Source organism: Zootoca vivipara, chromosome 13 (genome assembly GCF_963506605.1).
Source record: "Zootoca vivipara chromosome 13, rZooViv1.1, whole genome shotgun sequence".
NCBI classification, from domain to species: Eukaryota; Metazoa; Chordata; class Lepidosauria; order Squamata; family Lacertidae; genus Zootoca; species Zootoca vivipara.
In genome coordinates, this window is record NC_083288.1 from 42188571 (window position 1) to 42207571 (window position 19001).

Below are 19001 nucleotides of genomic sequence, written 5' to 3' on the forward strand. Positions count from 1 at the left end.
TTCCTCATTGGTGGCATTGTTTCCCATGGGGGCTTCATCGCCTCTCCAGCAACATTCACTGAGGAACCCCCACCAGCGCTGCCTGAAGAGCTTGTGTAAGAACTAAGCCACTCATTTAATACAGAGGAGGAATGAGCAAACCTAGAGTTGCAAACTTCTTCTAATTTAGCTGGGGGAAACCACTTTAGATTTGAATGGGAGTTAAGGCGGTGCAAAAAATTTCAGGAATCTCTTGTGAATTTAGACAATACAAGATAAATTCCAGTTTCTGGATATGGAAATGAATATAAATGTATTGAAATGGATGTATATTTTTGTGTCTGGGAGAGCCCTTTTGAACATCCCATTTTGAATTCAAGAACTAAATTGGCAAGCTGGAACATGTGCAGAGGAGGGCAACAAATATGGTATGGAAACCAAGTCTTATGCAGAACGGTTAAGGGAGTTTTGCATGTTTAGCTATGATCAGACTGAGGGGAGGTATGATAACTATTTTCAAATATCTCATGGGCTTTCACCAGGAAGATGGAACAAGCTTGTCTTCTCTTGCTCTGGAGGGTAGGACACAAATCGGTGTATTCAAGTTACAAGAAAGGAGATTTCAACTAAACATCAAGAAGAACTTTCTATTTACAAGAGCTGAGAGTTAATCCCACTGAACTCATTCTGATTAACTACTGTGTTGATATGTAAAAGGAAATAACTGTTGGCGTTCCTACTGAAACAGTTTGTAACTCTCATTCTAGGGTGGTGCCGAAGGGTTACCAGCACATCGTGGCCTTGGCATTTGCAGTCAAGGAGATCAACGAAGACCCTCACATCTTACCCAATTTCACGTTGGGCTTTCACTTATATGACAGCTATTCCTATGCAAGGAGCACATATCTTGCCACACTGCTACTTTTATCCATGGTGGAGAAACTTGTTCCCAACTGTATATGTGATGTTGAAAGTTATCTGGCAGGGGTCATTGGGGGACTGGATTCTGAAATCTCCTTTTATGTAGCTACTGTTTTGGATATCTATAAGATTCCACAGGTAGGACACCTTTGTATTATACCTGTACTAGTTTGCATAGAGGAAGAGACAGGATCCTCAGCATCAGTTCAGGGTGAAGATGAAATTGAAAGGAGAACCACGGCCACCACCTTTAGAGCCTTAGAAAATAAAGGTGGTACATAATGATAATATAAACAAACAAACCTGAATATGGGGAAAGGGTGCAATACCAGAGGCAAAAAAATATGTCCCTCCCCCCTGTCTTACACACACATCTAGACCACTGATATCCCAAAGGCCACTGATCGGAGAGTGGGCTTCTATCTTTCCAGCTGTTTTTTAGTTATGTAGCAATTTCTGCTTAGTGGGGAGGGTATCCGAATCGAGTTGCTGGGGAAAACGGGAAATTGCTTGCAATTCTGACATAGCCAGATAATGTCTAGGTGATCTGCTGTTTGGGGCGTGGTACTTGTCATGTGACAAAGACACATGGGAGCCGGGACAGCAAGGCAGGCTGTAACTGTCAAATCCCAACTGCTGTAGTGTAACTGTCAACTGCCATTTTAGGCTTGAGTCTCTTCGTCCAGTTTGTGTAACCTGACAGTCATGAACATCTTTGCCTCTGTGTTTCTGTAACTGAGTCTATGTTTCTGAAACTATATTTTATGAAGAACAATGTTTTAATAAAGCTTTCATTATTTTAACCAAGAACTCTGCCGAAATAAATACCGCTGCCCTCCATTCATTTTATCCATTGTACAAGACCCTGCTAAATTTTGCAATGACATAAAAAAAGTTTGCTTCTTTAATAATAATAATAATATGTTTTTATAACCCTCCAATCTTGCTGGATTTCCCCCAGCCACTCTGTGGGGCTTCCAACAAAATGTTAAGATACTGTACAATAGTCCGTCAAACATTAAAAACTTCCCTCCAGAGTAAAATAGACACAGTGACAATGCTCTGCTCTAGTCATCAAAGTGTTCACAAGATTTATAAATAAAACAAGACGGACACAGTGTCCCTCTCCAGTCATCAAATCAAATGTTTAAAAACCACAAATGGGAGATGATCCCAGTTTCCAGCCCATCTGCATGTTTGTCTTTTGTATATCTGAGAGAGAGGCGCACAAACCCCGAAACATTGGCAAAGGGCATATTTGACTAACAGGGTTCACCACATAATGATTATGTATACTTTGAAAGTACTCTACTCTGTCTCTTTTTTCCCTCCATTTACCTTGTAGCTCATTTATGGCTCGCCTCCAGTGATGAATGAGAAAAGCCCAGGGCTTCCCTTCTACCAGATGGCAGCCCCAGAAGCCCTTCAGTATGAGGGAATTCTCTCTTTGCTTCTACATTTCAGGTGGACATGGATTGGAGTCATTGCAACAGACAATGACAATGGAGAAAGATTTGTGCAAACTATTTCCCCAATGTTTACCAAGAGTGGTGTCTGCTTTGCATTCATAGAAAGAATCCCCGATTTCAGTTTTATATCTGAAATGTATGGCTTGCTAGAACAGGCGACAAATATACAAGATAAAATTTTTAGCAGCAAAGCTAACGTAGTGGTGACCTCTGGAGAGTCTTATTCCATGACAAATTTTAGATGGCTTCCATACCTATCAAAACATGATGACTCGACCAACAATGTAAAAAGTAAAGTATGGATAATAACAGCCCAGGTTGAGTTCGCTTCATTTGTCTTTCAAAGGACCTGGGATTCAGGAATATTCAATGGCGCTATAGCCTTTGAAATTCACTTCAGAAACCCACCAATATTTCATCAGTATGTTGTGCACAGAAAACCTTCCACCACAGAAGGGGATGGTTTTATCAGGGACTTCTGGCAACAGGCCTTTGAATGTGTATTCCCAGATATCACTTTAGACAAGGTGGAAGGAAATATTTGCACAGGAGAAGAGAAGCTGGAGAACCTTCCTGGATCATTTTTTGAAATGAGCATGACAGGCCACAGTTACAGCATCCACAGTGCTGTCTACGCCATGGCCCATGCTTTACATGCCATGTCCACATCCAGGCACAGGCACAGAGGAATGGTGTACGGAGGGAGAGGGAAGAATCCGAATCCACAGTTTTGGCAGGTAAAGGTTGTACATGCTCAAGACAGCTCTGTTGCTTCCTCATAATCAGAGTTGTACCCAATATTGGGGGAGGGGGGAGTGCATGACATCACAGTTGACCTATCATCCCCCCCCCAACATCTTACCTTCATGAAAGGGATAAACTTGGGTGAAGATGCTTCATTCTGGGTAGTTGGGGATGTGCTTGGTGTGATCAAAGCACGTGCCTGGGTAGAGCTAGGCTTGGCACGATTCTTGCCACTGGCTCCTCCTGCCCCAGAGCCCTTAGGCTTCTGGCCCTTCTTGCAATTCTTCTGCAGGTGGCCTCCTTTCCCACACTTCCAGCAATTTCACTCCTGCAAGGCTGCATTTTGTGATTAGTGCAAATCACACGATCTGCCTGAGAGCAAGCGTGAGAACCGGATATAGCCCTATCTGTATGCATTATGTGATGTATTTTCACTTTTGCCTCTTCTCTCTCGGAGCTGGATGGGAGAGAGCAAAATGATTCCTTTGTGTAATATAGTCTAAATAAATATGTCACTGGAGCGCCCTGGAGAAGTAGGGTATGCCTTTTCCAGAGCTATGCTCATCAGAGGACGCTTGTAGAAACAGGAGGGGGGGGGCTGCTGATAGCCCAGAAAACTCTCCCTACAGTCTTTGCTCTGGCACATCCTTTTGAGGATCATGGTTGTATTTTGGATATTTTATATGGCACTGGGCACCCCCCCGCACACACACCCACTCTGTTGAATACGCATGCGTTCACAAAATTCTGTCATCTTAATTTTCCTCTCAAAGTTCAAACATTTGGGCAGAATCCAGAATTGAATCTATAGTTCTGCTGACAGAGGAGAACACACAGCTATGGTTGTATGCTAGATTATTCCCCACATATCAGTCCTGCTTGCAAATCTAGAGGATGTAATGGCAGTATACCAAATAAAGAAAGGGAAATGATGGTTGTGTCCTATTTTGAGTGGATTCTGCCCTGTATTTGAGGAGAAAGCATTTGGAGCAGAGAATCTTTGCAGCCCAATGAGATGCCACTTCATGTACAGATAGGAAGCAGTGGTCATAGTCAATAGAGAGGTTCAGCATTCTCTCTAAGCCCATATCCACCAAATCCCTCCTCAGAGCAGGTGGCTGCACAACACTGCGTTTCATGGAGAGGGAGAAAGGAAAATATGGGAAAGGGAGTGTGGGGAAGAAGGGCTATAAGAAAGACTGAGAGAAAGGCATGTTTGTGAAAGATAATGGGTTGGCTCTCTCCATGCTTGGACCTGACTCCACTCAGTTGCCTAAAACACCACCCACCATTTGCTGCATTCTCTGCACACAGGAAAAAAGGTTGCTCAGCCTTGTATTAGACTGTAGCCTTTTCTAAACACCTGCCTTTTCTGTTTTCAATCTAGCTCCATCACCTTCTGAGAAGTATCTCATTTAACAATACAGCAGGAGATGTGGTCTTCATCAACCAGAATGGAGAGGCAGCATCAAGCTTGGATATTGTCAATTGGATCGTATTCGCCAACCAAAGTTTACAAAGAGTGAGAGTTGGGAGGATAGATCCACAAGCTCCTCCAGACCAAAAATTAACCATTGATGAAGATGCCATAACATGGCACAGTTGGTTTAACCAGGTAGGGCCACATTGTTATCTGATTCAGAAGAGATTCAATATAGCTTAAGCCATTATTATCCACCTGCCTGTCTAATACTGGCTTTTGAACTGCGATTTACTGATTTGTGGATGGCCAAAGCAGGATCACCGACTTGAATCAAATATTGAGGGGGGTCAGGTAAGCCCCACCACTGCTTCTATGTACCTTATGCCTCTAGCTTGACTGCTCCCTCTGTCTTCTCTCAGGGCGCTTAAGACGGCCCTGAATAAATCTCTATATTTTGGCCAACTAGTTTCCATATTTAACCTCTTACGTGCCTTGGCCTCCAAAGGTGAAATCCATTTAGGTGTTTTTCTTTCTAAAAGATCTTTGTACCTGATCCAAACACATCAGCATTTTCCAACATGAACCAGTCTTTCATCCAGCAAAAGGCTGCTGCTTCATAATAAATCTTCAAATCAGGCAGGGAAAAGCCTCCTCTTTGTTTATCATCAGTAAGTATCTTGTATTTAATTCTCGGCTTTTTCCCTTGCCATATATATTTTGAAATCGCCTTTTGCCATTCTTTAAAACATTCAATCTTATCAATTATTGGTATAGACTGAAACAAAAACAACATCTTTGGCAATACATTCATCTTAACAGTTGCGATACGGCTCAACAAAGACAATTTTAGGTTTGTCCAGGTTTCTAAGTCATTCTTAACTTCATTCCACAATTTAACATAGTTATCCTTAAACAGATTCAAGTTCTTAGCTGTCATGTTAACACCAAGGTATTTCACTTTCTTAACAAATGACAAACCAGTAAGTTCTTGTAATGTTTCTCTTTCCTTAGAGTCTAAATTTTTATCTAGCACTTTGGTTTTAGTCTTATTCAGTTTAAAACCTGCCACACTTCCGAATTCATGAATTACATCCAGTGCCTTAAGGGCACTGGATTCACCATCTTCATTTTAAATGCAAAATTAATTACTTTAACAAAAATCATTGAAAATGGTAGAGGAAAGGGCCTGGACTAATGAGCTGTATGAGATTGCCATGGTACCACACTGGGAATCCCAGGCTTAAAGGTTTGGATAAAGCACTTTATGAATAAATAAGCCAATTCACCATGTGTATCCCTAGAACAGTGTTCCCTGTGGAACACGCTCCCTACAGATGTCATGGAGATAAAAGACCTACACAACTTTAAGAAGACATCTGAAAGCAGCCCGTCAGGAATAAAGGAAAATATTCCATTAAGAAGGTTACAAAACAGAAGAACCGTTTCACTATAAAATACAGTTAAACAAGTCTAACAGTGTAAACTCACCTGGGGTTATCTGATTGCAAACCGAAATAGTGAAAGCTAGGTTGTCTCACCCTAATCCCAACCCTTCACAAACCACACCACAAGCTTCATCCATACAAATGTGGTTTTTGCATCACACAATCTTCATCTGAATGTAGGTTCAGAATACTGGGCCCAGTCAATTACCAGTTTTTCTATGAAGAGGCCTGGGTACAGGAGGGCATGTTTTCTTTCAGCCAATCATGGCCTTGGCATACATTTCCCCTGCACTAGAGGGTGTATTTTTGAAAGACCAATTAGCTATCCAGTGGATTTCTTATATAAAACAAAGGAGGACAGTGCACAAAGGAGGACAGTTGGACTCTGGTAGACTGCAACCAGAATCCTAAGTATATAAAGAAAACTAGTGTGAAATAAACAAAAAAAATGGATTTCTTTATAAATATTAAATACTGGTTCTTAACTGAGTGGAAGACGATGCATGAATTGATAGGCCCCCAAATTTTGCCTTTCTTGTGAGAAAAGTGGAGAAATGAAGTGGTTGCGGAAAGGAGGAAACAAGTGAAGACAGACAGCAGCAGATGCAGGAGACCACTAGGTTCTAAGTGGGCCAGTGGAAGAGCTGGAAGCAGAAGAAGTGGTGAAGATAGAGAAAGTGAAGGAGGGAGGCTTAGAGGAAAGATGTGAAGAGCAAGAGACAGAGCATTAGGAATAGATACATCAGTCTTCAAAAAATAGTTACCTTAAATTATGTATTCCAAAATATATTTTCCCCTTAACATGCTGAGTGTCGTATATCTTTGATACCTTCATTCCAATTCATGTATTTGTCCAGATTTTGTCATTTTATTTTACATTTTTGTATAAGAATTCATAAAGAATACATTCCTCAAAAATTCCTTATTTTGAACCCTTCCCCAGAAAGCATCTGATGGGTCCAAGAATATGTGTAGCCACCAGCACCAAAATAAATTCTTGAGATGTCTACCTAGTGGACAACATACTCAAAAGTAACAGTTATAACAAGTTTAACAGGGACACTAGAGTAACTTCAAAGTGTACCTGCACCCCCCATAACAATACTGTAGAGGAGATATCACATCACTTCAAACATTTGTTGTTGTTGTTTAGTCGTTTAGTCGTGTCCGACTCTTCGTGACCCCATGGACCATAGCACGCCAGGCACTCCTGTCTTGCACTGCCTCCCGCAGTTTGGTCAAACTCATGTTCGTAGCTTCGAGAACACTGTCCAACCATCTTGTCCTCTGACGTCCCCTTCTCCTAGTGCCCTCAATCTTTCCCAACATCAGGGTCTTTTCCAAGGATTCTTCTCTTCTCATGAGGTGGCCAAAGTATTGGAGCCTCAGCTTCACGATCTGTCCTTCCAGGGAGCACTCAGGGCTGATTTCCTTAAGAATGGATAGGTTTGATCTTCTTGCAGTCCATGGGACTCTCAAGAGTCTCCTCCAGCACCACAATTCAAAAGCATCAATTCTTCGGCGATCAGCCTTCTTTATGGTCCAGCTCTCACTTCCATACATCACTACTGGGAAAACCATAGCTTTAACTATACGGACCTTTGTCGGCAAGGTGATGTCTCTGCTTTTTAAGATGCTGTCTAGGTTTGTCATTGCTTTTCTCCCAAGAAGCAGGCGTCTTTTAATTTCGTGACTGCTGTCACCATCTGCAGTGATCAAGGAGCCCAAGAAAGTAAAATCTCTCACTGCCTCCATTTCTTCCCCTTCTATTTGCCAGGAGGTGATGGGACCAGTGGCCATGATCTTGGTTTTTTTGATGTTGAGCTTCAGACCATAACCCCTTCATGGATCAATGCCTTGTCGTGGCGAAGGGGCTTGAATAACTCAGAGAAGCTATGAGCTATGCCATGCAGGGCCACCCAAGATGGACAGGTCATAGTGGAGAGTTTTGACTAAACGTGATCCACCTGGAGAAGGAACTGGCAAGCCACTCCAGTATCCCTGCCAAGAAAACTCCATGGACAAAGACAATAGGCATATAAAAGTTATGACTTCAAACATTACTTCTACTCAAAAGAAAAGTAGCAATTGCTCTTGGTATAGGCATTCTATGTCAGTTTAGAAACATAGAGAAGAGCCTTAGAACAGGGGTCTCCAAACTAAGGCCTGGGGGCCAGATGCGGCCCAATCGCCTTCTCAATCCGGCCCACGAACGGTCCGGGAATCAGCATGTTTTTACATGAGTGGAATGTGTCCTTTTATTTAAAATGCATCTCTGGATTATTTGCGGGGCCTGCCTGGTGTTTTTACATTAGTAGAATGTATCCTTTTATTTAAAATGCATCTCTGGTTATTTGTGGGGCATAGGAATTCGTTCATTCCCCACCCCCAAAATATAGTCCGGCCCCCCACAAAGTCTGAGGGACAGTGGGCCGGCCCCCTGCTGAAAAAGTTTGCTGACTCCTGCCTTAGAACCTGAAACATTCTGAACTCATTATTCTCTTGATGATTCTTCTGCTCTTCCATTTATGGAATAGACTCAGCCTCTTTCTGTCTGTACTGAGAGATGTCTTCCAGGATCAAGCAAGAAAGTGAAGGAGGCACAGCCACCTTGCTGCTACGATTGCATCCCATGTCCAGAGGGGAAAATTGCAAACCAGGATGGTAAGGAACAGGATTCGATTAAATGGATCCATTTGATTGAAAGGTGTAAGGATGGCTGAGGTTAAGTTTCAAAAGAAGACATAAGCTATTGTGTGTGTGTCCCTGCCTCTTGGTAGTCATTGTCCTTTAGATATTGGTGGTAGTAGTAGTTGTAACAATAATTTATATGCTGCCTATCTGACTGGGTTGCCCCAACAATTCTGAGCAGCTTCCTACAAATTAAAACCTCAACCACAGTAAAACTTCAAACAGGCTGAAAAATGAGGGTATAGAGGGTCAATATTTAGAGAGATAGTTGGAATATGTTAAATTAGTGAGAATAACAATACATTGAGAATAGCCAGGTGGTATGTGGTTCAAACAATATCCAGAGGGGCCCTTGTTAATCCTTCCGACTTACACAAGCTGCACCCAAGCTAGTGCAATGATACACTCAAATATCATGAGGAGGAATGGCCCTGGCTGTGTCACTTATAGGACCACATCGCACTCAATGACATGAGTCAGTACTGGACATATGTTTTAATTTGAGCTGAGCTCTTTTCTTCTCTGACAGAAAATAAACTTTTCAGCAAGCTGGCATGAAAGGAACTAAGGACCATATCCTTATTTTTTCCAGATATGAATGACTGTTATGAATGCCCAGACAAAGACTATCCAAGCAAGAACCAGGATGCATGTCTACCCAAGGATATCAGCTTCTTGTCTTATGAAGAGCCTCTGGGCATCAGTTTAGCCTGTTTCTCTCTTTGCCTTTTCTTCATCACAGCTCTGGTACTAGGTATATTTATGAAGCACCACAACACACCCATTGTCATTGCAAATAATCGAAACCTCACCTATGCTCTCCTCATCTCTCTCCTACTCTGCTTCCTTTGTGCATTGCTCTTCATTGGCCGACCAGAGAAGGTGACCTGCCTCCTCTGACAAACAGCTTTTGGCAACATCTTCTCAACCGCTGTTTCTTGTGTCCTGGCAAAAACCTTCATGGTGGTTTTGGCCTTCATGGCTACCAAACCAGAATCCATGATGAGAAAATGGGTGGGGAAAGGACTAGGCCACTCCATTCTCCTTTCCTGCTCCATGGTTCAAGCAGCGATATGTACTGTGTGGCTGGCAACCTCTCCCCCATACCCAGATGTGGACATGCACTCAGTGACAGAAGAAATCATACTAGAATGTAACGAGGGCAATGTGGCCATGTTTTACTGTGTCCTCGTCTACATGAGCTTCCTGGCAACTGTAAGTTTTGCTTTGGCTTTCCTCGCCAGGAAGCTACCAGACAGTTTCAATGAAGCCAAGTTCATCACCTTCAGCATGTTGGTCTTCTGCAGTGTTTGGCTGTCCTTTATTCCTTCCTATCTGAGCACCAAGGGAAAATATATGGTAGCTGTGGAGATCTTCACCATCTTAGCCTCCGGTGGGGGGTTGCTGGGTTGCATATTTTCCCCCAAATGTTATATTATCGTACTGAGGCCTGACCTGAATAACAGGGAACAGCTAATAAGGAAGAAAAATTAAAGAAATAATAAACCAGCTCTTTGATATATTTTGGGTTTTTCTCTGTGTTTACAGTTGAATATTTGGAAATATATGTTCAGTTGCTTCCTTATATAATTATCTATGGACTCCAAATTTCCATACTTGAAAATTCATTTGTAAAAAAAGACTTTTTTATTTGCTTTTAAGAAAAGAATCATACCTCTACACATACATTATTCTCTTGTAGCGTGTGGTGACAAGAAGACTCAGCGCAATTTTTGTTAAAATATATGCAAGTAAATCTTTATCTGGCCTTAATTCTCAGTGATCAAACTTGTCTCACAGCTTTCAGCATAATAGGATCCGTGAAACTGTACTATTGCAGGCCATGGAATATTCAAGTACTCATTTATGAATTATTCTTCTGTACTGCTAACAGTTAGATTTCACCATCAACCTATCCATAACCAAGATTGTAGAAATGTAAGATGACCCTGTTGAATCAGGTCAATGGCCCATCTCAACCAGCAGCCTGTACTCACACTGACCAACCAGATGCCTGTGGTAAACCTTCAAGCCGTACCCAAGAGCAAATGCACCGTCTCCACCATTGTTTCCTATAGCACTGAGTTCCATAGTTCATCAATGTACTGTGAGGTTATATACGCTTCATTGAATTAGGTTCCCCTCCCCCCGAAATTTTGTCTGAATCATGTCACTTTGGAGAAATTCGGTGACCTAGATAAGGAAATGTGAATGAATTATGTCCTGGTCCTTGGAAAAGATGGCAAGAAAGAACCATTCAGACCTCACTGCGCAACGCATTTGACAGATGGGGAGTCACAATTGAAAAGTTTTATTTCACCAACACATGTGATGGATCAGAACACTCTATTCTTAATACATATATTATTATATATGTGGCAAGTACAGTGGTACCTCAGGTTACATACGCTTCAGGTTACATACTCCACTAACCCAGAAATAGTACCTCAGGTTAAGAACTTTGCTTTAGGATGAGAACAGAAATTGTGCTCCGGCAGTGTAGCAGAAGCCGGAGGCCCCATTAACTAAAGTGGTGTCTCAGGTTAAGAACAGTTTCTGGTTAAGAACAGACCTCTGGAACGAATTAAGTTCTTAACCCGAGGTACCACTGTATATAGTTGGATATTCCACTGACTGTTGGCATCCTTCAGCAAATGTTTGATGAGCAGATAAAATTGATTAGATCTAACCATAGCTGCCAAGTTTTCCCTTTTCTCGCTAGGAAGCCTATTCATCATAAGGGAAAATCCCTTTAAAAAAGGGATAACTTGGCAGCTATGGATCTAACCATGATGAATGGAGAATGCAAGTAAACCAGAGTAAGGCCCATTAAACCCAGAGTAAGTGGCCATTGCACTCATGTCATGTGGCTGGTGTGAATCCAGGATCACTTAGCCAACTTCCAGGACACTGGCTACACCATGCTACATTTTGGAGTCTCCATTGACTACAAGGTCTTCTATTATGAGCTTCTAAGTTCTCATTTCACCCATGCACCGCTGGTCTATTATTATCTAATGAAAGGGAAATTAAAAAAAAAACAGTTCTGAATATTTTCTTCAGCAATTATCTTCGGCAATTCCACAGGAAGTCCCGAGCACTAGATGAATAACTACACTCCTGCTTAGTTATTAACAGGGCTATAATTAATCTGCTGCTCCTCAAAAATCCCTGTGTATTTGCTCTGGCCACTGGCAACATAGCACAATGAATACAACAACTTCACCAGAATTATTAAATAGTGTCTGGGATCAGCAAGTCTGCTTTTGGATACTCCCGGATTGTGTGCTTTCAGGAAATTAATCTACCATTTAAATGAGACAATCTTTATCTTAGAGAAATCTATTCTAGTATTGCCATAAAAATCATGCTTTCTGCATAAAACAAGCAGTTGCCCTTGGATTAAGGATGGTGGTTTTACTGTTCTTGCTGCTGGAACTGATTTCTTACAAAGTATGTCAGGCTCACATAGCAAAGTGCTGGCTCCAAGATCCACACCGTCCACTTCACACGTATCTTCAGCCAGGAGAGTTTCTCATTGGTGGCATTTTTTCCCTTGGTGGCTTCTTCACCTCTCCAGCAACATTCACTGAGGAACCCCCACCAGCACTGCCTGATGAGCTTGTGTAAGAACTAAACCACTTGTGTAAGAACTAAACCACTCACTTATTACAGCAGTGGAATGATCCACTGGCTAGCCACCCAGTGGCTCTTCATATGTCAACAATGTGATGCCGCAGCAAGAAAGGCTAGGCTGCATCAACAGAAGTATACTGTCCTGATCAAAGGAAGTAATACTACTGCTCTATTCTGCCTTGCTCAGACCACACCTGAAATACTGTATCCAGTATTGAATGCAGCAATATAAGAAGGAGATTAGCAAGTGGAAAAATGTTCAGAGGAGGGTGACAAAGATGATCAAGGGTCTGGAAACCAAGCCTTATGCAGAATGGTTGAGGAAGTTTGGCATGCTTAGCTATAAAATATAGGAGACAGAGGGGAAGTATGATAACCATTCTAAAATATCTCAAGGGCTGTCTCAATGGAGCAAGCTGGGTTTCTCCTGCTCCAGGAGGAAGGACTAGAACCAGTGGATTCCAGCTACCTGAAAGGAGTTTCTAACAAATCACTAGGAAGAACTTTCAGGTTATAATTGTTCAATAGTAGAACGGACTTAGAGTTAACCTCACTGAACTCAATATGATTAACTGCTGTGTTGGTGTGTAAAAGGATATAACTGTTGAAGTTCCTGCTGATACCGTTTGCAACTCTCATTCTAGGGTGGTGCCTAAGTTTTACCAGCACATTGTGGCATTGACATTTGCAGTTAAGGAGATCAACGAAGACCCTCACATCTTACCCAATATCACCTTGGGCTTTCACTTATATGACAGCTATAACAATGCAAGGCGCACATATCTTGCCACACTGCTGCTTTTATCCATGGTGGAGAAATTTGCCCCTAACTATATATGTGATGTTGAAAATAATCTGACTGGGGTCATTGGTGGACTGGATTCTGAAATCTCCTTTTATGTGGCAACTCTTTTGGATATCTATAAGATTCCGCAGGTAAGACATTTATGTACAATACTTCTATTAGCTTGCATAGAGGAAGAGGCAGGATCCTCAGCATAAGTTCAGGGTGAAGATGAAATTGGAAGGAGAACCATGTACACCACCTTGAGACCCTTGGAAAATAAAGGTGGTACATGATTATAATATAAACAAGGTAAAGGTAAAGGGACCTCTGACCATTAGGTCCACTCGTGACCGACTCTGGGGTTGCAGTGCTTATCTCGCCTTATTGGCCAAGGGAGCCGGCGTACAGCTTCCAGGTCATGTGGCCAGCATGACAAAGCCGCTTCTGGCGAACAAGAGCAGCACAAGGAAATGCCGTTTACCTTCCCGCTGGAGCGGTACCTATTTATCTACTTGCACTTTGACGTGCTTTTGAACTGCTAGGTTGGCAGGAGCTGGGACCGAGGAATGGGAGCTCACCCCATCGCAGGTATTCAAACCGCTGACCTTCTGATGGCAAGCCCTAGGCTCTGTGGTTTAACCCACAGCGCCACCCGCTTCCCTATAATATAAACAAACAAGCCTGAATAAGGGGGAAAGGGTGCAATACCAGAAAAAATATATCACTCCCCCCAGTCTTAGAAACAAATCCAGAAATCTGATATCCCAAAGGCCACTGATGGGAGAGTGGGCTTCTCCCTCACCAGCTGTTTTTGGTTATGCAGCTTTTTCTGTTCAGTGAGGAGGGTATCTAAATTGAATTGTTGTGGAAAGGGGGAAATTTCTTAAAGGGTAAAAGCTGACAGGTAGGGCCAGAACCGTAACTATTCCTCTTTACGGCACCACACTGTGGATTTATGGCAAATGGCAGATGCCATCCAATTCTGCAGGAGAACAGTAAGAGTAGTTAGCAGCTGACTCACAAATGAAATAAATGTTCATAAATAATGTCTGAGAAGAATAAGCACAGTTTTGCTGTGTGATGGGGCATGTGCGTCATGAAGAAGAGAGACGAAGCTCCAGAGAAGAAATGTGTATCTGACCCAAGTTGCAATTCTGACAAAGCCAGATAATGTCTAGGTAATCTTCTGTTTGGGGAATGGTATGTTCTTCCATTCAGTTTTATCCATTGTACAAGAGCCTGCCAAATCTTGCAATGACACAAAAAAAGTTTCTTGTTTTTTAAATGTAAAATAGACGTAACATCCTACTCTAGTGTTGAAGCATTAACAATATATATATATATATATATATATATATATATATATATATATATATATATATATTATAAAACAGACACAATGCCCCTCTGCAGTCATCAAAGCAAAGTTTTAAAAACCATAAATGGGAGAAGATTCCAGTTTTCACCCCATCTGCATGTGTGTCTTTTGAATATCTGAGAGAGAGGCACACAAACCCCGAAATATTGGCAAAAGGGCATATTTGACTAACAGGGTTCACCACATAATGATTATGAATACTTTGAAAGAGCTCTACTTTGTCTCTTCTCTTCCTCCATTTCCTCTTTAGCTCATTTACGGCTCTGCTCCAGTGATGAATGATAAAAGCCCAGGGCTTCCCTTCTACCAGATGGCAGCCCCAGAAGCCCTTCAGTATAAGGGAATTCTCTCTTTGCTTCTGCATTTCAGGTGGACGTGGATTGGAGTCATTGCTACGGACAATGAAAACGGAGAAAGATTTGTGCAAACCATTTCCTCAATGTTTACCAAAAGTGGTGTCTGCATTGCACTCCTACAAAGAATCCCCGATCTTAGTTTTAGTTCTGAAATGTTTGACTTGCTACGACAGGGGGAAATTATAAACCATAAAATCTTTAGCAGCAAAGCTAATGTAATGGTAGCCCAAGGAAAATCTTATTCCATGGCAACTTTTAGATGGCTTACATACCTATCAGAACATGACGACATGACAAACAATGTGAAAAGTAAAGTATGGATAACAACGGCTCTGGTTGAGTTCACTTCATTTGTCAATCAAAGGAATTGGGATTCAGGAATATTCAACGGTGCTATAACCCTTGAAATTCATTTCAAAAACCCACCAGGATTTCATCAGTATGTTGTGCACAGAAAACCTTCCACCACAGATGGGGATGGTTTTATCAGGGAATTCTGGCAACAGGCCTTTGGATGTGTATTCCCAGAAATCACTTCATACAAGGTGGAGGGGAATGTTTGCACCAGAGAAGAGAAGCTGGAGAGCCTTCCTGGATCATTTTTTGAAATGAGCATGACAGGCCACAGTTACAGCATCCACAGTGCTGTCTACGCTTTGGCCCATGCTTTACATGCCATGTCCACATCCAGACTCAGGCATAGAGGAATGGTGTACGGAGGGGGAGAGAAGAATCAGGATCCACAGTTTTGGCAGGTAATAGGTTGAACATGCTCAACAGGAAGAGACCTGTGATTCCCTCACAAAGTATGGGTTTTCAAAATGTTGTCAGCTCGTTCAATCCTCTCAAAGAAGAAAAAGCATTTTTAAGAGAGATGTTTGGAGACCACTGAGATGTCACTGCATTTACAGATAACAAGCAGTGGTAATGGCCAATAGAGATATTCAGCATTCTCTCTATCCCATATACACCAAATCCTCCCTCAGAGCAGGTGGTCGCATACCATTGTTTTGTCTCCTGGGATGAACAGGAAGGGAGGAAAAGAAGTGTGGGGCAGTGGAGAGAAAGAACAGCTGTAAAAAAAATGGGGAAAGGGAGAGAGAATTGCTGTAGGTCCTGCCCCAGGAAAAAGATACCTTAGTCATGTATTAGAACTGCAGCCATTTCCAAACAAGTGCCTTTTCTGTTTTCAATCTAGCTCCATCACTTTCTGAGAAGTATCTCATTTAACAATACTGCCGGAGATGTGGTCTTCATCAACCAGAATGGGAAGGTGGAATCTAGCTTAGATATCATCAATTGGATTATATTCTCCAACCAAAGTTTCAACAGAGTGAATGTTGGGAGTATAGATCCGCAGGCTCCACCAAACCAATCATTCATCCTTGATGAAGATGCCATAACATGGCACAGTTGGTTTAATCAGGTAGGACCGCATTGTTAGATAACAAACTTCAGAGTGTACATTAATTGGCAGGGCAATCTATGCAGAACAGATAGGGCACTGCTATGTAAGCACAACACCTGCACATCCTAGAACAATAGAGGGAATACAACATCACTTCAAATATTATTACTGCTACTATATATATATAGCTATTCTACATATTGCTGAAATGCTGGGTCAGCTTAGTAACATAGAGAACGGCCCAAGAACAATATGTCCAAACTCATTATTCACTTGATTAACCTTCTGGTCTTCCATTTATGGATTAGACTCAGCCGCTTTCTGTCTGTACTGAGAGATGTCTTCCAGGATCAAGCAAGAAAGTGAAGGAGGGACAGCCACCTTGCTGCTACGATTGCATCCCATGTGCGGAGGGGAAGATTGCAAACCAGGATGGTAGGAGAAATAGATCCAGTCTCAGCACTAATAATTGAAAGGTGTTGTAAGGATGACTGAAGTTAAGTTTCAAAAGAGATAACCTACTGTGTGAGACAGATTCTGCCTCTTTGTGATCATTGTCTTTCAGATAGTGAAAATATGCCAATAAAATGAGAATGACAATGCATGGAGGGTAGTTGGATGGCATGTGGTTCAAATAATACATCAAGGGTGGCCTTGTCACTCCTTCTGAATTACACAGGCTACACCCAGGCTAGTGTGAATAAACATTCAGGTGTCAATGGCCCTGGCTGTGGCACTTACAGGACCACATAGCTCTGAACCAATTAAATTCAACATTACCAGTTTGCAGGGGCCCAGACAGTACTAATCATGTATTTTGATTTAAGGTAAAGGTAAAGGGGCCCCTGACCATCAGGTCCAGTCGTGTCCGACTCTGGGATTGCACACTCATTTCGCTCTATAAGCCGAGGGAGCAGGCGTTTGTCCGCAGACAGCTTCCGGCACATGTGGCCAGCATGACAAAGCTGCTTCTGACGAACCAGAGCAGCACACAGAAACGCCGTTCACCTTCCCGCTAGAGCGGTCCCTATTTATCTACTTGCACTTTGATGTGCCTTCGAACTGCTAGGTAGGCAGGAGGTGGGACCGAGCAACGGGAGCTCAACCCGTTGCAGGGATTCGAAGCGCCGACCTTCTGATCAGCAAGCCCTAGACTCTGTGATTTAACCCACTGTGCCACCTGGTTCCCTTATTTTGATTTAAACAGAGTTCTTTTCTTATCAGACAGAAAGGAAACATTTCAGCAAACTGATATGATATGAGCTTATTTCTTTATTCCCCCCCCCCCCAGATATGAATGACTGTAAGAAATGCCCAGACAAAGACTATCCAAGCAAGAACCGGGATGCATGTCTACCCAAGGATATAAGCTTCTTGTCATATGAAGAACCTTTGGGCTTCTGTTTAGCCTGTTTCTCTCTTTCCCTTTCCTTGATCACAGCTCTTGTACTAGGTATATTTATAAAACACCACGACACACCCATTGTCATTGCAAACAACCGAAACCTCACCTACGCTCTCCTCATCTCTCTCCTGCTTTGCTTCCTTTGTGCATTGCTCTTCATTGGCCGACCAGAGAAGGTGACCTGCCTCCTCCGACAAACAGCTTTTGGCATCATCTTCTCAACCGCTGTTTCTTGTGTCCTGGCAAAAACTTTCACAGTGGTTTTGGCCTTTATGGCTACAAAACCAGAATCCAGGATAAGGAATTGGGTGGGGAAAGGACTAGGCCATTCCATTCTCATTTCCTGCTCCATGATTCAAGCAGGGATATGTACTGTGTGGCTGGCAACCTCTCCCCCATACCCAGATGTGGATATGTACTCAATGACAGAAGTAATTATACTAGAATGTAATGAGGGGTCTGTGAAAATGTTTTACTGTGTCCTCGTCTACATGAGCTTCCTGGCAACTGTAAGTTTTGCTGTGGCTTTTCTCGCCAGGAAGTTACCAGACAGTTTCAACGAAGCCAAGTTCATCACCTTCAGCATGTTGGTCTTCTGCAGTGTTTGGCTGTCTTTTATTCCTTCCTATCTGAGCACCAAGGGAAAATATATGGTAGCTGTGGAGATCTTCTCCATCTTAGCCTCCGGTGTTGGGTTGCTGGGCTGCATCTTTGCCCCCAAGTGTTACATAATCATTCTGAGGCCAGAGCTGAACAACAGGGAACAGTTAATGAGGAGGAAAAATTAAAGAAATGAGAAACCTGTCCTTTGATGTATTTCATGATTTCCTCTGTGTGTACAGTAGAATATTTTGAAATATATGCTCAACCCTTCCTTTTATAATTTTTTTTAACTCCAAATTTCCATAGTTGAAAATTCCTTTGTAAAATTCACTTATTTCCATGGAAGAATTCAATCATACATTTACACATGCATTATTCTCTTGTACCTCTGTTCTGACAGAGCTATTCTTATCAAAATATGTTGTTGTTTAGTCGTTTAGCCATTGTTTCCTATAGCACTGAGTTCCATAGTTTATCAATGTACTGTGAGGTTATATATTCCTTATTGAATTAGGTTCTCCTTCCCCCCCCCCCCCATGATTTTGTCTGACTCATGTCACTTTGGAGAAATTCAGTGACCTAGATAAGGAAATGTGAATGAATTAGATCCTGGTCCTTGGAAAAGATGGCAAGAAAGAACCGTTCAAACCTGACTGTGCCACACATTTGACAGATGGCGAGTCACAATTGAAAAGTTTTATTTCACCAACACATGTGATGGATCAGAACACTCTATTCTTAAGACATATACTTATT